At 41.5% G+C, this 23,914-nt stretch overlaps 1 long non-coding RNA gene across 2 annotated transcripts in view; it reads left to right on the forward strand.

Annotated features, from left to right (window-relative positions):
* The window catches only part of LOC125457860 (uncharacterized), an 86,107-nt gene that overhangs the window by 40,519 nt on the left and 21,674 nt on the right, over positions 1–23,914 (forward strand). For both annotated transcript variants that reach the window (XR_007248684.2, XR_009446638.1), the window contains exon 2: positions 7,616–7,774. This is a non-coding gene — a long non-coding RNA (uncharacterized LOC125457860). The remainder of the gene's footprint in view (positions 1–7,615; positions 7,775–23,914) is intronic.

A 23,914-nucleotide genomic window follows, 5' to 3' on the forward strand; every position in this document is an offset into this window, starting at 1 on the left:
CACAGCAGGCCAAGCAACTAAGATGCTGCTTGGCCTGCTGTGTTCATCCAGCTCCACACTTTGTTATCTCATGAAATCTTCAATATTGAGCGTTGTTAGATTTCACTAGGAGCATAACATACCATCAAAACTAAACACAGAGGGGTCCTGCCAACTTGCCTTTTGAGGGCAAAATTTCTTCTACTTCTTTAATTTTTCATCAACAGGAATAGTGCCAGATGACTGGAGGATAGCAAATGTGGTTACCCTGTTCAAGAAGGGGAGTAGAGACAACCCTGGTAATTATAGACCAGTGAGCCTTACCTCAGTTGTTGGTAAAGTGTTGGAAAAGGTTATAAGGGATAGGATTTATAATCATCTAGAAAAGAATAAATTGATTAGGGATAGTCAGCACGGTTTTGTGAAGGGAAGGTCGTGCCTCACAAACCTTATTGAGTTCTTTGAGAAGGTGACCAAACAAGTAGATGAGAGTAAACCGGTTGATGTAGTGTATATGGATTTCAGCAAGGCGTTCAATAAGGTTCCCCATGATAGGCTATTGTACAAAATCCGGAGGAATGGAATTGTGGGAGATATAGCAGTTTGGATCGGAAATTGGCTTGCTGAAAGAAGACAGAGGGTGGTAGTTGATTGGAAATGGGAAATGTTCATCCTGGAGAGCAGTTACTAGTGGTGTACTGCAAGGGTCGGTGTTGGGTCCACTGTTTGTCATTTGTTTGTTATTTTTATAAATGACCTGGATGAGGGCGTAGAAGGATGGGTTGGTAAATTTGCAGATGACACTAAGGTCGGTGGAGTTGTGGATAATGACGAAGGATGCTGTAGGTTGTAGAGAGACGTAGATAAGCTGCAGAGCTGGGCTGAGAGGTGGCAAATGGAGTTTAATGCAGACAAGTGTGAGGTGATGCACTTTGGTAGGAGGAACCGGAAGGCAAAGTACAGGGCTAATGGTAAGATTCTTAGCAGTGTAGATGAGCAAAGAGATCTCGGTGTCCATGTACACAGATCCTTGAAAGTTGCCACCCAGGTTGACAGGGCTGTTAAGAAGGCATACAGTGTTTTAGCTTTGATTAATAGAGGGATCGAGTTCCGGAACCAAGAGGTTATGGTGAAGCTGTACAAAACTCTGTGGCGGCCGCACTTGGAGTATTGTGTACAGTTCTGGTCACCGCATTATAAGAAGGATGTGGAAGCTTTGGAAAGGGTGCAGAGGAGATTTACTAGGATGTTGCCTGGTATGGAGGGAAGGTCTTATGAGGAAAGGCTGAGGGACTTGAGGCTGTTTTCATTACAGAGAAGAAGGTTGAGAGGTGACTTCATTGAAACATATAAAATAATCAGAGGGTTAGATAGGGTGGATAGGGAGAGCCTTTTTCCTAGGATGGTGACGACGAGCACGAGGGGGCATAGCTTTAAATTGAGGGGTGAAAGATATAGGACAGATGTCAGAGGTAGTTTCTTTACTCAGAGAGTAGTAAGGGAATGGAACGCTTTGCCTGCAACGGTAGTAGATTCGCCAACTTTAGGTACATTTAAGTTGTCACTGGACAAGCATATGGACGTACATGGAATAGTATAGGTTAGATGGGCTTGAGATCGGTATGACAGGTCGGCACAACATCGAGGGCCAAAGGCCTGTACTGTGCTGTAATGTTCTATGTTATGTTCAATTTTCAATTATCCTTTGGTATATTTTGGCTTATGTGCTACAGTTGTTTGTTGGTCTTCCATTTAGATTTTTTCCTTCTTAACTAGTACTTTCCTCCATTTAATGTAGCAGTGTCTACTTTAGCCTTTTAGTGAGATGAGAATAGATATTGATTGGAGCTTCTCACATATCATATAATTGAATTTATGAAAAGGAATTAATAAGGGTCAAAGGTAAACAATAACCTCCAAACTGTTTCAGACACAGTCATCACTACTTTGGAAGCTAGACTTAAACAACGCAAACAGAGATGTGCTCTTGCTACCTCCACTGCACAGGTCAGATTATCAGAGTGTTCTGTTTTTAGCTGAATAAAGATTTGCAAAGAACTCCTGAATCAGAGACAGCTATTCCCATTTAAATGACAGTTACAGTTACATGAAATATTCATAGTCAGAAGTCACATGACATCAGGTGAAGTGCACTCTGAAAGCTTATGATTTCAAATAAATCTGTCGGACTATAACGTGGTACTGTGTGACTTCTGCCTTTGTCCACCCCAGTCCAACACTGGCACCTCCACATCATGAAATATTCATGACAATGGATCAAGTAAATGGTGACTATCATGGTTGCAAAGGACACAAGCATCATTGTTTTCCATAAAGAAACAGAACACGACTAAGGCATAATAATCAGGTTGTATTTAGTAGCGGTTTTCCCTCACTATCGCCTGCAACAAACCTCTTAAATCCCTTAATCACTCTCACTATCCCACCTCCTAAACTGATAACCTTACATGGCCCCTGCATTGCCTATTCACTAAACCAGGACACATCAACACCTTTGATCACCTCCACCCACACTAACAGCTATAGTACTCATTTTTTGTTCACTCAATCCCTTACTTTCTCTCATTCCAGAAGACAGCTCACAATAGGACAGAAAGTGGTAGAGGTATGCCTGACATTCAGTCTCTATAAAGGAATGAATCCTGGACCTCGCAGGAAGAGAAGGCTAAGACCAATTCAGGGAAGATGTCAAAACATCCATTTCCTCCAAATGAGTAAGCACCCATGCTTCATTCACTGCATCTCTCATACTAACTCCACTGTCCATGCCATTTTTCAACATCTCGCCTATTTTGCATGTTTAGCAAGATAGAAAGCTAAATATTAATGAGGCAAGTTGTACATTAATAGGGTGGCTAACAAACTACAGTCCCCCTTACTTGACAACTTGCGACTGCCTAGAAAGAATGTCACCAAACTGCTCAGCAAAAGCATAAAAGATGCAGTGGTGGGCGTTTATGGTACAGTGGTAGTGTCCCCACTTCTGAGTCATAAGAGGTGGATTCAAGTCCCACCTGCTCCAGAGGTGTGTAAGAACACCTCTGAATAGTATAATTGGATAATATCTAAAAGATGGAGTGAGATGGTCGCATTAGTTGAGACAGGTCTCAATGGAATTCTTGTCTGATTATCCTCCAAATCTCATCATAGCCTGCATTACTTAGACCTGTATGAGATTTCCTTCCAAATGACGGGGAAGTTCCCAGCTTGCATTGATGTCGTACTTCGTGAAGCTTACAAGAATCTGAGAAGTGCACTGTAATCATTGCAGTCAGGTACAAGAGGGAGTTGGATTACTGCTTTGAATCTTTTGGCTCCCTCCTTTCAAAAAGGGTAATTCCCAATTGATTCACTTCACACAGTAACCACTCTCGCTCTTCAGTGCTAAAGAGAACATTGTTATCCATTCATGTTTGCCGTACCATGGCGAGCAATAGTTCACTTTACTGTTACAATCACAACTTTCCGTTCTGTGGCAGGCTATAGCTCTTAAAATGTCACATCCTTATTGAATTAAGCCAAGTATCCATCGAGCCGAGTTCTTTGGGTAAGCTTGTATACTTAAAACAGGGAGCTTCAGACAGGCTTTAATAATCATAAAATGCAAGTCTGCTCTTAGCTTGAATTTCAGTCGTAGCTCTGCTTTCATATTGGGCCAGAACAGTTCCATTTGCTTTATAAAGTCCTGTGTACTTTTATTGGAATTATGGAATTGTTAATAACTCTAATTGCTAAAACTGATCCCTTTTAAAGATTTGCAATGAATCCAGAGTCAACATAACAGCTGGAATTTGTTCAATATGATTTTCTTTAAATCATCCAGGATGTGGGGTATTACTGTTTGGGCCAGTATTTATTGCTGGTGCCTAGTTGCCCTTCAGAAGGTAGTGATGAGCTGCCTTTCTGAATTGCTGAAATCCATTTGCTGGAGGTAAATCCACAATGCAGTTTAGGAAGGAGTTCCAGGATTTTGACACAGTGACATTGGAGGAATGGGCGATATATTTCCAAGTCTGGGCAATAAAAGGATTGGAGGGGAACCTGCAGGCGATGGTGTGGGCAAAGGAGCACTTTCTGGTACCTGACCTAGTTCCATGCATAACTAATGTATGTTCCCCAGCTGTCCAAATTCCAACAAATTCAAATACTGTACCCATATAGACTAATTAAAGTAACGCTAGTGAATCTTCTCAATCCATACATATTTCTGCAGTAACAAGTTCCACTTCCCTAAGCCTGTCTTGGTAACTTTATTTAAAAATAAAATCAGGTTTTAAAAATTGGCCTTCTTCATGACTCTATATCCCCTAGTGTCTTGAGCACTGCTCCACAAAATGACCCATACCAACTCCCTAGCATAAGACTCAGTCTTTCCAAGTTCATGAATACTAACCACATGGACCCTTAAAAGGACATGGCTGGATAGGGGGCAGTGAAAATATTTTGGGCAGATTACCCACCACCTTTCTGCCCAGACCCATAATACAGGAAGGCAGTATGAGGCACTCACACAATCAAACTTTTCAAGGCTCTTAATTATCCAATTAAGTGGCAATTAAAGGCCTAAATGTATTTCCACTGCCATAACACACTGAAGAGAGGATGATGGGAGGCTGTGAGAAGGTTTTTTTTCCACCAAAGGTGCAGAAAGATCAGGGAAGAAGCAGTGGTACCTCCTTCTGAGGTTCCCTGTGCACATCAGAGCATCCCTCTTTCCACCTCCTTGCCTGGCCGCCAAACTGTACCCCACAAAACACACCAGACTCGCTCTGTGGTGACACTGACATACTGTGGGATTGCATGCAGTTCCAGCAGTGCCAACCAGAGAGTTCTGGCTCTACTGGGACTGCCTGAGGTTGTAGCCAGTCAATGTAATATTGCTGTGGGACAAATCTTCTTAAAGTTTATTGGTTTGTGACCAACCTTTCTTAAGGGTGGGGCACAGAGGGGAAGAATATGTCCTCACACCCACCACCCCACAACCTCAGGAGCAGAAAAGCTGACATTTCGGGCCTAGACCCTTCATCAGAGAGTGCTCCTGAGATGCTGCTTGGCCTGCTGTGTTCATCCAGCTTCATACTTTGTTATCTTGGGTTCTCCAGCATCTGCAGTTCCCATTATCGATGTAAATATGAGACCTTGGTACAGATTTGAAAAAAGAACACATTTGAGGAATGTAGCAAACTATGGTTAGCCAAGAGTATTATGTAATGAGTAGATGGTATGAGATTTCAAGCTACATTTATTGCATGCCATGCCAAGCTCTTTCACAGACTTCGAGCACTGTCTTTGTATTTCACACAGAGCACACAGTCAAGATGCAATATACAATTGAAAGCCTTGCCATACATACATCTTCAAGTGCTTCACACATCAAAGCATTGTAATGCAATCTGGCAGCATGATGCATAGCCATTTACTGACATTACACATTACACTAAAAGCAAATGTCTATAAACAAGATAAGAAAGTATCCACTTAATAGTAATTCACATCAAAAATAATTTAACAGAACAGCCACTGATCAAAAATGTTTGGTAATTTGAAGTTTGTACTCGTGAAGAGATGTAATTCTGCTTCTCAGATGAAACACTTCAGCATGACAAACAGAAATGTAGAAGAAATAAACCTGTTGGATACCATGATTCCTACAGTAGAGATGACAAAATGGGCACTTACTAGAATGCCACAGATAGGGCAGTTAGCTCTGCCAACTGTACGATGGGTCTGCACACATATGCGTGGATGAAAATCTTGTTAATTGTCCTCACTGCCAAAACTAAACTGATTAAGCCATCATGGCATCTTGGATACCTTTGCAGTATTTGTCAGCCAGAGATGAGTAGGCAATCTGCTGGGTCAACTTCCCCAGTTATTTCTTGCCTCATGAAATACAGCTGCTCTTCCAATGTTGAAAATTTCTATCTGAGAGAGGTTGATAATTCTGATCATATAATTTTGTTTTCTCTGAAAAATCCTCAAGGAATGACTACCCTTAGGGAATTTTTTTAATATTAAACTATTGATTGTTAGACAAAGTCAGCATTGTTAGTTCATGTCATATTACAAGAACAACATAAAGACTTTGTCTACCTATTTGAATAATATCTCAGAAGACTAGTTGCAATTGGTCTCAAGTTTCTTCAGAGCACCTATTTCTGTCTCTAAACACAGGGTCAACTGCTACCTTCCTGAAAAAGCCTCAGTGCCCATGTACTACTTTCCCACGATGCCCGACTCATTTCCCCTCCCTTTCACCACAGGTGAAGGTCCTTGCCATTGGCAGAAGTAGTCACAACTGTAATTCCTCTCAGGGTCCTCCACACCATAAATAAAACATAATTATGGACCAGGTCCACTGTGGTCAGTCTGGAGTTACCTTGCATGATCCATGTAAATTCCCTGGAATATCACAGGCAGTGGCAACACAACACAAGAAACAGGAGGAGTAGGCCATTCGTCGCTTCAGGCCTGCCCTACCATTCTACAACATTGTGGTTCATCTGCCCCAGGCCTCAAATCCTCTCTCATGCTAGCTCATCACAGCCCCCAACTGCCTAATATTACAAAAATCTACATACTCTTTAAATGCTTTGTAATCTAGCTTCTGTTAGTTACACAACTGTTTGGGTTAGAGAATTCCAAATATTCACTGCCCTCTGAGAGAAGAAATTCCTTTGCATCTCAATTTTAAATGAGTGCCCTTATATTCTGTAGAATGTTCCCAGTTCAAGATTCCCTAACTAGTGGAAACATCTATTCGATATCTAAACTGTCAAGCCCTTCAGAATCCTGTATGTTTCAATAAGATCACCCATCAGTCTTCTAGCTTATAATGAATAAAAACATAACCTGTTTTGCCACGAATCCCAGGAATCAGTGAAACTCTTCTGAACTGCCTGCAACGCCAGTGGAACCTTTTTTGAATATGGGGACCACAACTGTCTATGGCATTCAGGTGGCCTCACTAATACCCAAGTAGTTTTTAAAAAGAGCTAGTTTCTTGCTTTACCAACTGGGATCTGGAACTTCTGGTGCAGGAAGGACCCATCCTCATCCCCCAGGACTAGCAAAGGAGACTATGGCATCAGACCCTGCCAGCATTACTGGAAGTTGCCACTTGGGTCAATGTAGCCTGGAGGAATGCCAAGTAAAGCCACAAGGTGGTCAATAACCTTCTGCTCTCCATGAGAGTAGTCACCACCGCATCCTCCTCTCTGCTGCTTCACACTCACTATGACCCTGTATTCACCAACCAGCAAGGCTTATCATAGGATCTCTACAGTGTGGAAGCAGGCCATTCACCCATCAAGTCCACACCGATCCTCCTAACAGCATCTTACTCCGACCCACCCCCTAGCCCCTCTCTGTAAATCTGCATTTCCCATTTCTAACCCACCTAGCCTGCACATCCCCGGACACTGTGGTATACCACTGTCACTATCACATGTAATCTCTTCCCTCATTCACTCTCACCCACGCAATCACCCCACCCCACTAACCCTACATTCTCTCTGTGTTGCTGTTTCACTCACTTGGGCCACCTCACCATCTACACCAACATCTCTGCCAGCCATTGTCACCTCACTCATGCCTTCCCATTCTCTCCTTACAGGAGAAAACAGCACTCAATAGGGCTAAGAGAACCAAGACAGGTGGTAGGATACTGACATCTGGCTCCTCAGCCCTAAAGAGGAGAACATCCGGGCCTAGGTTGGGCAGGATAATGACCAATCACGTGATGCTGCTGAAAACTTCATGTCTTGGCAAATAGGTAAGAATGATTCTCTACCATTGTACTAATCTCCCATTGCTGTCATTGTGAATGTGTTCCTAACACACCCACAATTCCACCCCTCGTTCATGACATAATCTCTCTTTTGTCTCCTCCAGCTCCAAGTAGCATCAGACCCTCTCTTTGCCTCAAACGTATACAAATAGTGTCCTGCATGAGTAGGAAATGTCGATGATTTTTTGCAATTGCAGAGAATGTGAATTCACAATGTTTGTTTTTTCATTGTATGCAAAGAATGTATAGGACTGGTTTAGAAAAATATTTATATACATACACAGGTACTATGAATAATGTATATTTTTGCAATAAAAATCAGTGGCCCATAAGTTACAGGCACATGGCGTAGGTATGTGATTGATGCAGCCCTGTGAAGTACAACATATCTAGCCTTTGGTTGATGAGTGCTGACAACCACCATAGGCTGCCTGGTTTTGTGTCAACACTAAACAGCAAAGCAACACAGAAGTACTTAAACTGAACATTTAAGGACTGGCTGATGGGCAAAGAACAAAAAGGCAGGTCAGGGATGCTGTGAGCATCTTAAGTAGATATAATATGAATGTGCCGTATGAGACCAACTGAGGAGCTCTGAAGTGCACCCTGATCCAATTCACAAGGTGGTTATTTTTTAATCCCTCAGCATAAAATGTCCTGGCTCTAGTGATACAACGAAAGTAGCCAGTGCACTTCAAAGTGCAGCACTGTATAGGAAATGGGTCAGAGATGTTCCAATGTTGATACAAGCTCTATCTTTGAAGTGTGCACTGAAATGTTGGTAGTTGGTGGGCATTGATAATGAGACAGAGTGGCAAGTTAGAGCTGTCAGGTCAAGTCTGACTTAAATGTCGGGAATTGTAACCAGTCAGTTTCTGTCCATTGCATATTAAAAAGGGGAGATGAACTAGTAATGAGATATTCATCCAGGCAAATATATGCAACTAGGCCTCTATCTGCTCACTTGCAAAATTCTCTTCTCACTGTTCAATTCTTGGTTTGAAAATGAGACATTTTGCTCTCGATATCAAGAATCTCCTTACTGACAATCTCACCCTACTTTCCCAACTTTCTCACCAAGGCCCACGTCTATTGGTGGGAGGAAAGATTCCACTTCAGCCCAATCAACTAGTTTGTTTGTGAATAACTTCAATGTTTCTGGTGTTGTTGACTTTTTGTAATTTGAGAATAATTCAGATTATTTCAGATACATCTTTCATTCTGCGTGAGATTTATTGTGTCCCTGAGTCTTATTTGTGGCTTTAGGAGTTAACACTGTTATTTGATCCATTTTGTCCCCGGTGATAGTGACTGCAGAAATACATTAGACCAATTGTAACTTCTGGCAATCCAAAGCTTGTTGGACAAACTATTCTAGAATTTTACATTCCAAACTTAAATTGATTAAAAGTCTGTCAATCTCAGTCTGGAATATACTCAACAGCTCAATCTCTCCACCATTCTGTGGTAAAGAATTCCATAGATTGACTACCTCCAGAGAAAATATTCCTCCTCATTTCAGTCTTAAATGAACAACCTTTACACTAAGATTGTGCCTTCTGGTCTTAGAATTTCCTACAAGGTGAATCAACCAGTGGAGAGGGCAGACAGGTCTAGAGTTTAAAGTGCCATATGAAAGACAGCATCCCAAGCAGATAGGTATCCCTAAGGACTGCACAGATGTGTGGGATTTGAGCACAATGTTCAAACTCAGAGGTGAAAATACTGCCGACTGAGGCATAACTGATAGCTTTTCCCCATCCCAAATTTGACAGTCTGCTCATCATGTTCTTATTTATCATTTTGACTAGCTCTCAGTGGTTCCATTCCACAAACTATTTTATCTATTCCTGGCAAGGAAGATTTTGCTGTGGATTTGCATAGTTTAGCAAAACAATTTTGTTTACACATTTTCTCACTAACTAACTCACATTGCACATTTTTCCCTGTTATATGATTTGTCACAGTGCTAATAATCCACGAACTGTTGTTGACCAGGTAAATCATTAATTTTTCCATTGTACAAGTGACATCTCTAGTCCATTCATTATTTATAGCTGTGTCAGTGTAGCATAAGTCTCAAAATTGTGGTTTGCTGCCTTGTGGTTCTGTAAATATTAACCACTCAGTGAATATCTAGATATCTTTCTCAATGCTGATGTGGTTTAGATCTGATCATCTATTATATCAAACACAATTCTGGCTCTAATGAGGCCGTTTATAAAGGATCTTTATAAAAGAGAACGAGTCTTTCTTCTACACATTTATAAGATGTTAATCAGTACTTTTTACTTACATCTTAAAACCTTTATTAAACATACCTTTTGTATGTAATATCCTTCTTAGTTGTAAAATATTCCTGAGACATGTCCCATTAACACCTCACCATTAACTTATCTCTTCCTGCAGCATTCATAACAGCATTACACACCTCTCGCACTTCCTCACTTATTGTATAATGTGCTGGCTTGTAATTTTGTTTTCTCTCCAAGGCCTATTTGAAGCTGCAAACAAATCAAAGCACTCCTTTCATTTTCTCCACGCTTCTGTAACATTTCTTAGCAATTTTAAATGTTTTAGCAATTTATACATCCCAGCTACTTCGAGCTTAAACAAGATGGTAGCCAAGTTGAACAGTTCTCAGGAGACTGAATAAAGCAAAAGACTGTAGTCAATGTATCAGACTCTTTCTCTGCAATATAGTATTTGTGTATCAGTCCATCTCTGACCACTAGATGGTTTTACACAAATTTAACACATCAGGCTGTATTTGAAAGCATCTAAGAAACATTACGTTCACCACCAATCTCAAAGAAAGATCCCTACATAGATTTAGCAATCCATGAGGTTTGGTCCATCGGTATTTGTCTTTCCTAACCAGTTCAAAACTAGACCCAATCCAAGGGTCTACTGAGGCTTCCAGCAGCACAAATGGTAAGCAGATAATTACCTTGGAGAATCAAAGCTACAACAGGGAAGCCAAAGCACCAAATGTTAGCTTTTAACTTGAATTTTCAGACAGCAAAATAAATGACAGTTGGTTTAACCTAGAAGCTAAAATGTTGTTAAGTAATTACAAAAGAAGGTGGAAAAATATCATTGTTCACATTCAATAAATACAAAACATGCTTTTCAGGGCCATTGAGGGTCATTCACAGTAATTACAAACATTAGTGCATCATTAATAATCCGATTCCACCTCTTCCAATAAGGTTTAACTTTTTCACAGGTTTTGTAGTGAGATTAATAAATAGAACCAGCAGCAGCAATGTACCAATTGCTTCGAGATTACACAATCTGGAGGAGGATAGAACCACTGACAGCATTTCTGGATTTCCATGCATTTTCTGTACAAGTGCAGATTCCCAAAGTTACTGTCACTTTCAATGGTGTAATGAAAGCAAACTCTACCATCACAAACATAAATGCAGGCTAGTATTACACCAGATAATTTGAGAGACTGGGACCACTAGGATAGTTGTACTTATGCCTTAGCAATCAAGTGAATTGGTGCTAGATAAAGTAATGGTTATCTCAAATTATCCCAGTCATTGGGAGTGATCAAGTGTGGAATCTTCCATTCTGGAGTGCAAATCTGGCAGCGGCCATGGAAGTGAGCCTCACTTCCGCTTAATGGTGTGTCGGCTATTTTTGCGCAATTAAAAACTCATTACAAATGCAGACAGGAGGAGAATTACAAATCCTGTAGTGACGAGGCAGACCCATGTTTTTACAGAGGTGAAGGTCCAGGCATCATAATTAAAAAGCACTTGGTCAGGCATTCACTCCAAGCAAGCCAGGAGCATTACTCAAGTTATTGGAATGGATGCCTGTAACTAAACATATTGGTACTGCGCACCCCCCCCCCCCACCACTTCCCCAATCAAACCTCCACCATTGTCCAGCCTCCTTGACACATCCAACCCAGATGAGTGTTCCATGATCTCAATCATAGCATGGCATGATCATGTACTTCCCAAAGATGACAACAATGGCTATTCTCTCCAAAGTCCAGCATGTCCAATACCTTGGAGACAGTAAGAACTGCTGATGTAGAGTCTGAGGGGCCCTGACCCAAAACGACACCTTTCCTGCACCTCTGATGCTGCCTGGCCTGCAGTGTTCCTCCAGCTCTACACCGTGTTATCTAAGTCCAATACCTTGCCCTCTGAATGCCTGCTATATCCAACTGGAAATATGGAAGCACATGTTGCTCACTCATTTGGAACTTAATTGAGCAGAGAAATGAATTCTGATGAACTGACCTTTGAATGAGCATGTATAATACGCAAAGCAAAGCAAAAGGCTCCCCAATGGGCAGCACTGGAAAGCTCAAGCTACCTTTAAAGTCTGAGAACTTAATTACAAGCTTTCATCACAGAATTACGAAGCTGACTATGTTGCCTCTAATGCAATAATGTTTCCCCCTCCAACGCTTTTCCCCTTACTATCTGTGGCAAAAAAATCTATCCTGGCTGAGCTGAGAGTGAATGCACTTGAGATAAAGGCAGTATTTGACCAAGTATGACATCAAGGATCCTGAGCAAGCTGAAGTCAATAGGGATCAAGGGAATACTCTCCACTGGTGCGAGTCATATCTGGCACAAAAAAAGCTGGCTGTGGTTGTTGGAAATCAATCAGCTGAGCCCCAGGACATCTTTGCAGACTTCCTCAGTGTAGTTTCCTAAGTCCAACCAATATCAGGTGCTACATCAATGGCCTTTCCTTTATTATAAGGTCAAAAATTTAAATGTTTAATGATGGTTTCACAATGTTCACTATAATTTATAACTTCGCAGATACCATAACAGTCCATGTATATCGGCTGCATCACTGGACAATATGCAGACTTGAGCTGATAAGTGACAAGTAGCATTCATAGGACACAATTGTCAGACAATGTCTATCTCTAATCAGAGGGAATCCAGCCATCTGCCTTTAATACTCAATGGCATTACCATAATCAAAGACTTCACACCACCCCCCACACATCAACATTGAAGGGGTTCCATGGAAGGGGTAGGAGCGGTTGGTGGGGAGTGTGGTCTGAACTAAGGAGTAGCGAAGGGAATGGTCCTTGCCGAAGGCAGAGAGGGAAGAGGAGTGGAAGATCTTCTGGGTGGTGGGGTCTAAACGGAGTTGGCAGACGTATTTCAGGATGATATGATGGATGTGGACACTGGTGGTGTGGAAAGAGAGGGGTGGGGGTCGGTTAAGAGCTGTGGAGCGGGGAATGGAGGATGCATGGTGGAGGGCTGTCTGGGTGACAGAGGTGGGGTAAAGAGTGTTGTTTAAAAAAGGCAGACATCGGGGATACTTGGGAGTGGAATATCTCGTCAGAGCGGATTCGATGGAAACGGAGGAATTGGGAAAATGGGATGGAGTCTTTTCAGGGCACAGAGTGGGAGGAAGTGTCGTCTTTGTGGCTATGGGGATCTGTGGGGTTATGGTAAATGTCGGTCCATAAACTGTCACCAGAAATCGAAACGGAGAGGCCAAGAAAAGGGAGGGAGGTGTTTGAGATAGATCAAGTGAATTTGAGGACGGGGTGGAAGTTGTTAGCAAAGACGATGAACTGCCTGGTTCAGCCTGGGTGCAGGATGCAGCACTGATGAAGTCATTGATGTAACAGTGGAAATGTTGGAGAACAATACCCCCAGATGACAATCCCCTGGCTATGGAAAAAGTTGGAAGAATTAAAGGAAAGGTTATTCAGGGTGAGCACTAGTTTGACTAGGCAGAGGAGGATATTGATTGGAGGGGTTGGGGGAACTGGATGGGTCTGTTGGAAAGGAGATACCTGAGGGCCTGTAGGCCATCCATGTGGGGTATGAACATGTAAAGGGATTGCACGGCCATAGCAAAGGTGAAGCATTGGGGGCCAGGGAGCATGTAGTTACCAAAGAGGTGGAGGATGTGGTTTGTGCTCTGGATGTAGGTGGGGAGTGCCTGGACCAAGGGGTTTGAAAGAATGGAGCCAAGGTAGGAAGAAGTGAGCTTGGTGGGCCAGGAGCATATGGAGAGGATGGGTCAGCTGTAGTAGTTGGGTTTATGGATCTTGGGGAGCAGATAGAAACGGGCATGTGGGGCTAAGGACTGTAAATCTGGAGGCGATGCAGGGGAGGTCACTGGAAGTGATGAGGTCATATTTCCCACTCACTACACCCCTCTCCCCCCTCTCTTTATCTGCAGCTCCTCCTACCCCCATATCCAGTCCTGAAGAAGGGTAATACCCAAAACATTGACAGCTACTTTCTTCCAGCTGTTGCCTGGCCTGCTGTGTTTTTCCAGCCTGCTGTTTGTCTACATTGCATTCCAGCATCTGCAGCCTTTTTTTGTGTCTTCATCATCTTCAAGCAGGTAACAGAAGTGTGGATGTAACAACTAACAAATATTGCCAATTCCACAAATACAGATATCTTGGTGATTTATATACTAGATGTTGTTTGACAAATTAAGTGACTGGCATTTCGATTTAAGTAATGTGTTATTACTTTTTCTCAGGCACAATAACCATTTTGATCTGGTAAGTAGGATTCTTCTTCAAATGAGGTTGTTTCCCATTAAATGGTTTTAGACCTGAAAAGGCGCATAGTCAGCTGCTTCAGTCAGATATACCATATGGCCTTAAAAGGAGGAAAGATGACAGATAGTATGACTTAATGCTTCATGTTCTATACATGCCACAGAATCACAGAATTGTTATGGCACAGGAGGAGGCCATTCAGGTCATTGTGCCTGCACCAGCTCTTCAAATAAGCATCGTTACCTAACACCATTCGTTCCTGAATATCCTTGCACACACTTTCTATCCAAATAATATTCCACTGCCCTCTGGAATGCATCAATTGAATCTGCCTCCATGTCAATCATTGCCACTTAGAATTTATTATTTTTCAATTGCTTATACTGAGGCTTAATGATCCTCTTTGGAATCACTGACAGAACACACATGCTGCAAATCAAACTGGAAGGCACAAGTAATGCCCATACAATAGTAAAGCTTCCTGCAATGCAGTCCTGGCAAACCATTCCACCTACAAACAATAAAACAAATTATTATGCCCACAGGCCCAAATTGGATACAATACTTTCGAAAGAGTCTCATGTTCATATGAGCAATGTCAATGTGACTAATGTGAACACAGGAGAACTGAACATAAATTCATAGAGGGCACTACACAGGGCATGGGAAAAGGAAAGGTTATGTGGGAATATGATGTGCTTTTAAAGGGACCGGCATCCTTTAACAGATAAGCTAGTTCTAGATTTTTGCATCAATATTTGTGTAAAATTAATAAAGGAGTAAGTTGACTTCCGAATATACAATTCACTAAGTTTTCTGACAACTAAGAAATTACAAACTTGAATTTATCTGGCATATAATCTGCCATCTGCCAAAGCTATACCACATAAAATACTATCAGGACTATCTATCAGTTCAAGGTACTAAGTTCATGTTTTATTCATTCAAGTAGTGTAAGTATTTCTGGAAAGATGAACATTTACTTCCCATTCCTGGTTGCCTTCAACGAAGCCATCCTAAGTCACTTCTTTGAATCATTGTGAACTATTTGACAGAGGGACATTCACCTGGGTGCTAAGTAGGTGTTCGATGGTTTCGATCATTTACTGTGCTGAAACAGGTCAATTTGCCAAGAACATCCTTGAATGTTAAAGACAACTCCTGACCTCTTTTCTTCATCACAAAAAAAGTGCAAGAAACTCTCAGATAAATTTGCCACCAAGATTGGCATTAACCATTTAGCTGCGAAATTCCCCTTTCTGCTGGCTGACTAAGACAACTATTTCCCATGGTCCCTCGAATGACTCCTTACCCTGAACATACATCTTTCTCCAGATTCTCTCCTGGCTCTTCTCATACACACTTTGGTTTTGGTTAGATCAGAAGAATCAGAACGTGCCCTCTCTCAACACCATTCTCAGAAGAAAACTGCTGAATACCCAACTTTCTTGCTTAGTCTTCATGCTTATCTAATGATAGCTCCTCTTCATGAACTGCTTTTCAAAACTGTCATCATTGCTGCCAGTCTTAAAACAAATCTTCCTGAAACTGTTTATATCTCACAAATCAAGGTTCAAATCCCGTCATAGCACTGCAATGCCCCAAAACCAAAGTCATGATTAATGACTGCTGTGTCTGTAAATATACTGCACTTTATATGGTGGCAGTGGGTAACAGTTTTAAAAAGCCAAGCATTTTAAATAAATTTAATTTTGAACTAGATTTTAAAGAATCAGCTCAAATTTATGCCAGAGATCTAGATGAATGAATCAATAAGTTGAAGCTGGTGATGCTGTAGAGGCATTTGAGAAGTTGAACAATAGCACAGTCTGTCATTCAGTAGTTTCCTAAAAGGCACTAGTGAAGAAGAAAGAGTCAGCTACATCTTTTCCTGGGTAGGAGTAAAAGGATTACATTTGTTAAATGGCTTGGAGCAACAGCAGGAACCCAAACAAACACAAATTTCTGGAAGGACACATTCAGACAGGGGAGAGAACCCTCATAAAGTGCTGAGAGATGAGGAAGGCCCAAACCTTGTCTTATCTTCGCTCTGCTCAGGTCTATCAATTCAGACATGAAGTTGTCGGCTGAGGAGTTGAATAGAACAAAGTATAAGCCAACTCTACTCATGAAAAATCCTTCTTCAAGTGACCATGAGGAGGTAAGACAACAACTCATTGACATGCAGTTGGAAGGGAGTTGGCACTTACATAATCCTGTTAGATCTGGGTCTGAAAGGACAAAACATACACATACAGTATCCAATCATGAAAACCTCATGAACACAACCACAAGATTTTGGCGAAGCTAAGACTCCAAGATCATACATCAATAAGACCAAAACTGGTAAACAAATGGAAAGGGAGAGAGTACAAGTCTGACTTATACCTACCATCATAGATGATGGCTGCAATGGGGAGGGAAGGCTATCATAGAATCCCTACAGTGTGGAAACAGACCCTCACAGCATCCCACCTAGACCCATTCCCCTATTACCCACCTAATCTACACATCCCTGAACACTACGTGCAATTTAGCATGGCCAATCCACCTAGCCTGCACATCTTTGGGCTGTGGGAGGAAATGGGAGCACCCAAAGGAAACCCACGCAGGCACAGGGAGAATGTGCAAACTCCACACAGATAGTCGTGCAAGGTGAGCTGGAAAGCAGAAAAGACCATCAACATAAGGCTAGCAACATTATTGTCAAGGTTGACAATATTAACAGTATCACCAACAAGTAACAAAGCATTGACATCACCAGCAAGTGTCACAACAATGAGCAGTATCAAACACAGGTTGTACACCAGCAGGAGTAACACACAAAACGTTGCCTATGTGTGGTGCCAATTTACCAGTGAATAACAAATCCATCAAAGTGATACCACGACACTTAGAGAAGAAAATGATGCTACAAAGAGTTCAGTTTAATTATAAAAGTCAGTTGTTAATCTTTTATAATTCGAAAAAAGTCAATAATTGGAATATTTATGTTGACGTACAGGTATAATGTACTTCCTTAAAGAAAGAGGGGAGTAGTATTGTGACATTGTTTGTAAAACTATACAAGCTAATTGTTATGAAAACGTGCATCTGGGTGCCCCATTTTCCTTTTCACTGCAGTTATGACCCATGTAACAATATATTAATCCTCCAGCCACAGACAACTCCTGGAAGAAATAGACTTAAAACTCTCACATTTTAAGGCTAAAGTGTGATTATTTCTAAATTATTTAAACCAGAAGATGCAACAGTTTCTTTAACTAGGTTAGAAACAACTTTTCAGTTACACTATCAGTTGCAGTGCTTTTTTTTGATCAGCATACAAACTAACAGCTGGCGCAAAGTCTGTTGGAAAGAACTTGAAACTTGCTTTTAACATAATCAAGTATCCAACATCCAGCAACACTCAATTGAAATAAAAATAGAAAACGCTGGAGAAACTCAACAGGGCTGGCAGTATCTGTTCTGAGGAAGGGTCACTGGACCCGAAATGTTAACTCTGTTTTCTCCTCCACAGATGCTGCCAGACCTGCTGAGCTTCTCCAGCAACTTTGTTTTTGTTCCTGACAGTATTGTACAGGGAGCAAGTGTTTCTTCAGAGGTTTCAAGATTGTGAACATTATTTATGAATACTGGAATTCTAAAAGAGTGTGGTAGCTTGTACAGGAAATTTGGAACTTGTGTAAACAGGGCTACAGCATGGTTACTTACCAGTCTATGGGCACAAGGACTGTAATGTGCAATTATTTTGATAGGTCATGTTTTCTATGTATCTCCATGGCTGTAACACATAGCCTCATAGTAATTATCTATACAGATACATATTTGCAGATCTTCGAAGGTAGCAGGACAAGTCAGTAAGAAGACAGTGCAATATTTTTCTTCATTAGCCAAGGTACAAGAGCAGTGAGGTTACGAAAAAGCGGTATAAAACTCTGGTAAGATCTGTGCTAAAGTGCTGCACATGATCCTGTCCACTACATTACAGGAAGGATAAAATGGTAGGTGCAAAGATCATTCATAATAATATTGCCAGGAGTGGGAGATATTAGCCATGAGGAAAGACTAGATAGGCTGCAGATTTTTATATGAAACAGAGAAGGCTGATGGAGAGATTTAGTTGAGGTGTGAAAAGCCATGTACCATAAATTCATGCATTGTTCGAATGTTGCATCTTCACTGAGGTACAGCTTTAGGAACACTTGTAGAGGAGCATGGCAACTTGAATGGCAACTTCCCCAATTTCTTCATTTAACTCTACATGTGCTGTCATTAAAAATTGCTGATCAATTCACTCTATAATAACAGTGGCAGAGATAGCCTGTCTTACAACAAGAGTGAAATACTCTGGATGCTGGAAATCTGGAAAAATAATGACATGCTGTAGAAACTATGGTAATCAGGCAGTATCAATAGAGAAATATATAGAGACAATGTTTCAAATTCAATGTGATTTCTTTGGAACTGAACAGGGATAGAGGAGCTTAAACAGTTCATCAACTTTATTAATACCTTTTGCCCCAATCTCAAGTTCACCTGGACCATCTCTGATACCTCTTTCTCCTTCTTGGACCTCTCTGTCTCCATCTCTGGTGACTGCCTTGAAACCGACATCTATTTCAAGCCCACCAACTCCCACAGCTACCTAGGCTACACCTCCTCTCAGCCACATTCCTGCAAGAAAGCAATCCCTTTATTCTCCACCTCCTCTGTGTCTGCTCCCAAGCTGGAGCGCTCTACTCCTGAACTTCCCAGATGTTCTCTTATTTCAAGAACCACAATATCCCCCTTTGGTTGAAAATGCTCTTGACTGTGTCTCTTGCGTTTCCCGCACCTTTGCCCTCACATCCCCTTCCTTCAACAAAAACAAAGACAGACTCCCCCTTGTCCTCACATATCACTCCACCAACCTCTGTATCCAATGTGTCATTCTCCACCACCTCTGCCACCTACAATCTGATCCTACAACTAAAGATATATTTCCATCTCCACCCCATCTACCTTTCGTAGGGACCGTGCTCTCTCTGTGACTCCCTCGTCCGCTTCACACTCCTCACTAGCCCTACAAGCGCCCCCACACCCAGTACCTTCCCATGCAGCCGCAGGAAGTGCTACACCTGCCGCTATATCTGCACCCCCCCTCACCTGCATTCAAGGCACCAAACAAACCTTTCATATTAGACAGAGGTTCACCTGCACATCTATCGACGTGGTCTATTGCATCCACTGCTGTGGGCCTCTTCCCCATCGGTGAGACCAAGCACAGGGGGAGACCGCTTTGTAGAGCGCTGCTGCTCTGTTTGCGGCAAACAACAACACCTTCTAATCACAAACCATTTCAACTTCTCTTCCCACTCCCTGAGCGTCATGATGTCCATCCTGGGCCTCCTCCGGTGTCACAATGACGCCACCCAGAAACTGGAGGAGCAGCACCTCATATTCCTCCTTGAGACCCTACAGCCCACTGGCCTAAATGTGGACTTTACCAGTTTCAAAATCTCCCCACCCACAGCCTCATCTCATGGCCAATCCTCCCTCTCATCCCCACCTCCTTGACCTGACACAACCTGTCCATCTTCTCTCCTACCTATCCACTCCTCCCACCTCAATGACCTATCCCCACCACTGCCTACCTGCACTCACCTATACACCATCCCACCTATCTTCCCCAGCTTCAACTCTCCTCTCTATATATTTCTGAGATTCTGGCACCCTCCCTCATTTCTGAAGATGGGTCCTGACCCAAAATATTGAATTTCCTGCTTCTCTGATGCTGTCTGGCCTGCTGTGTTCCTCCAGCTCCACACTGTGTTATCTCTGACTCCAGCATTGGCAGTTCTTACCATCTCTCAGGGCTAGAAATATGATGCGTTTTATGCTTAAACATCAGTCAAAGAGGTAGTGAAATAGAATAGAAGGTCAGGAAAAATTTGGAGAGAGAGAGAAATTAGACATCAAAGGTGTCATAGAACAAAAGACAAAAGAGAGTGGTAATGGTTCTAAAGAAGAGCAAAATACAGTATATAGGTCAGCTCTAACCAAAAACAAAATCACAAAACCAAGATAGAGACTGGTAGAAAATTAGTATACCAAAATGCAGTGCAAAAGTCATTATGTAAAGTTGTTGAACTCAGTATTAAGTACACAAATTGTAAAGTGTCTAAGCAAAAAAATGAGATACTGTTCCTCCAGCTTGTCTTGGCCTTCGCTGAAAAAATACAGCAGGCCTAGGACAGAAATGGGAGTACAAGAGTGAGATTATATATTTGTAATTATGAGTGATCTGAATGATGGACTCGTTTGCTATTTGAATGAGAACATAACATAAGAACATAAGAAATAGGAGGAGTAGGCCATCTGGCCCCTCGAGCCTGCCCACCATTTAATAAGATCATGATTGATCTTTTTGAGACTCAGCTCCACTTACCTGCCCACTCACTATAACCCTTAATTCCTTTACTGTTCAAAAATTTATCTAGCCTTGCCTTAAACATATTCAGCAAGGGTGTTCTGCCAAGCAACCAAACTGTCTTTGAGATAGTAAGAACTGCAGATGCTGGAGTCAGAGATCACAGTGTGGAGGTGGGGGAACACAGCAGGCCAGGCAGCATCAAAGGAGCTGGGAAGTTGACGTTTCAAGTTGGGATAACAAAGTGTGAAGCTGGATGAACACAGCAGGCCAAGCAGCATCTCAGGAGCACAAAAGCTGATGTTTTGGGCCTAGACCCAAAACGTCAGCTTTTGTGCTCCTGAGATGCTGCTTGGCCTGCTGTGTTCGTCCAGCTTCATACTTTGTTATCTTGGATCCTCCAGCATCTGCAGTTCCCATTATCTCTGATCACAGTTTCAAGTTGGGACTCCTCTTTTGGATTCCCTAGTGTAGAGGTAACCGCATTGTGATCAGTCAATACAGTAGACTAGATTGAAAGTAGGACAAATAAAACATTATTTTACCTGGAAGGCATATTTAAATCTTGGACAGAGAGGAGGACGTAAAAGTGTAAGTGTTACAGCTCCTGCGTATGAAGGTGTTGAGGGAGGGGCATTAGGTGTCAGGGTTGGCGGAGGATCAAAAACTGAAGTTGTTGGAAAAGCTCAGCATGTCTGGCAGCATGTGTGAGGAAAAATCAGGGTTAATGTTTTGGGTCTGGTGACCCGTCCTCAGAACAGTGGAGTCAACAACTCTGGTTTCGTGGATGGAATGTTCTTTTTGAAATGCTGACAGTGAGTAACACCTGCTCTGGATTTATCTTTTATGTCTTTTCTGCAACCATTGCCACTCACTTTGCAATTTATTCAAAAACTGTGATATCTAATCTTCTTCATCCCTTAATCATTTTCCTGGCCTTTCCTTCAGTTGCCATTGCTCCTCCTCCTCTTTCTCAAAAGTATTAAATTCAAAACATATACACTACTCTTTAGTTTTGGGAAGTGTTACATTGGACATTAAATGTCTATCCTCACCATAATTCATGTTGCAAAAATCAGGACCAACATATTTGCTCAACTTTAATAAATTCTTGCTCAAAGTATAAAATCAAATTATGCAGCTTGGGCGAATGGAATCTGCGCTATATCTTGTGATGCACTTTCCAATTATTGTGAACATGTGACCTTATAAATGAATGATCATATGCACATGGTCAATAATGCACTAACAGCTATCTGATTGCATGTAATTTGAACTTGGAGCAAATCTACCTTTACCAAATACTGTTTTAATAGCTCATTAGTCAAAGCTATTGACATACTACTTGGAACTTTTATCTAAGATCCATTCAAACCATTAAAAAGGAAGAAACTTCCTTCTCTAACACAAAGTCAGATAATGTTGAAAGATAATGGTCCTCTGATCTTTTGAAAGCAAAAATAAACAAAGGCACTCCCAACTCGTCAAACACTGTCTTAATAAGAGATAAACCAAAGTTGCCTGTCTTGTCATAACAAAAAGTATTATTTTTCAAATCCTTTGCAGATACTTTTGAAACCCAAATTTATTTTTCTCAATTTCAGCCAGAAATGTGTTTCCATGCAGGTAGCTATTTTACAAGGCAGAATCTTCTAATTCTGTGCTGGACCAGATGCACTGGATCAATCAGTCACTCTGAATTTTAGAATTGGTGAATGAATTCAAGGGCAGAGGGGTATAATGATCCTGCTTAAATGTGCGCATTTGGCCTCCTTATTTTCAACCATGCGCAACATTTAGGTGATCCAAGGTGCCTTGAAACAGCATCAGGAACATAACCTCTTTTGTAGCTAATCTGATCTCATTACAAAATACATGCAGGATGTGTGAAAACTTGTGCTTTTACTTCTAAGTAGGCAGTGATGGACACAAGAGCATTTTAGAACTATTGAAGAATTTGGGACTTTATTTTTGTTTGAAATCTTTGTAGCTCCAAACGTAGTCTGATGCAATCGTGATAAATATATTTGGGAGGCTATTACCTCTTGTTTTCTCTTCCTACTTTAGTCAAAGCTGATTACCCCAGATTACACACATTCTGAAATTCAACAGTCAAGGCTCTAAACAGTTTCTTTTGTTGCTGTGATCCACAAATCCAAATTGTTCTGTTATTTTCTGAGTGCCTTAGATTGGGATATTGTGGGATAATCCGAAAAACATTCTGCAATGAAAGGGTAAGAGTCAAAGGCTGTTGTTCATATGGACACCTATGACATAGATAGTAATAGTTAAGGTTTTGCCAAGCAATCTAATGGGCACCCACCCTTTATTAAAGAGTAAAACCTCAAGGGTTTGTTGTATTTGTTTTCCACAATGCAGTCTTGCTAGCCTGCACTGAGGAGATTGAATCGATAATGGGTGACTGCTTTCTGAACCACCCCCAGCCAGTTTTCGAGCACGATCTTCAGCTCCTTTTCATTTGTCATATCATTTCTCTACTCTGCCCCCACTCTGATCTCAGTCTGGCTGGCTATATCATGCCAGTGGAGCTAAACACAGGCTCAAGGAACAGGACCTCTTTTCCACTCAAAACTGTACAGCCTTCAACACTGATTGCAACAATTTTAGATTGTAAACCTCAGTGTGTTCTGTGTGTCTGCTTTTACTTTTGTTTCCTCATTTCTGCCTTGATACAGTTACTTTGCAGTCATATCTACTATCTTGCCATTCACACCTCACGTACAAAGGTTTCTTCTATAACAGTTGTGTTGAAGAGTCCAGGCTTGAAGGACTGTGGCTAAATGAATTTGTTTCAATTTCTGAGAATATCTATCCTTTTTTTTAAAAAGGTCATTTTGGACATTGACTTATTTTTATTTAACAAGACAATTTATGGAAATTACATGCTTTCAGCTAATTGTGGGAGGTTACCTACCTGAGGTTAATGACCGCCACAGAGCTAATTTCTGTTTCAACATAATTTGAATGCAGTGGGAGTTGACGTCCAGCATACTGATGCTTTCCAATTCAAATCTCCTTTTTCCAAAAATCCCCCTGTTGTGTATCCATCACGGTAGCTAGAAATCTCTGGGGCACTTTGCCCTCATATTTCCCAAGTGGTGACTCCTCTATGAGAGGGAACTTCCCAGAAATCTTCACTAGAAATCACTGCCAAAATCTTTGCCAG

Source organism: Stegostoma tigrinum, chromosome 14 (genome assembly GCF_030684315.1).
Source record: "Stegostoma tigrinum isolate sSteTig4 chromosome 14, sSteTig4.hap1, whole genome shotgun sequence".
Taxonomy (NCBI): domain Eukaryota; kingdom Metazoa; phylum Chordata; class Chondrichthyes; order Orectolobiformes; family Stegostomatidae; genus Stegostoma; species Stegostoma tigrinum.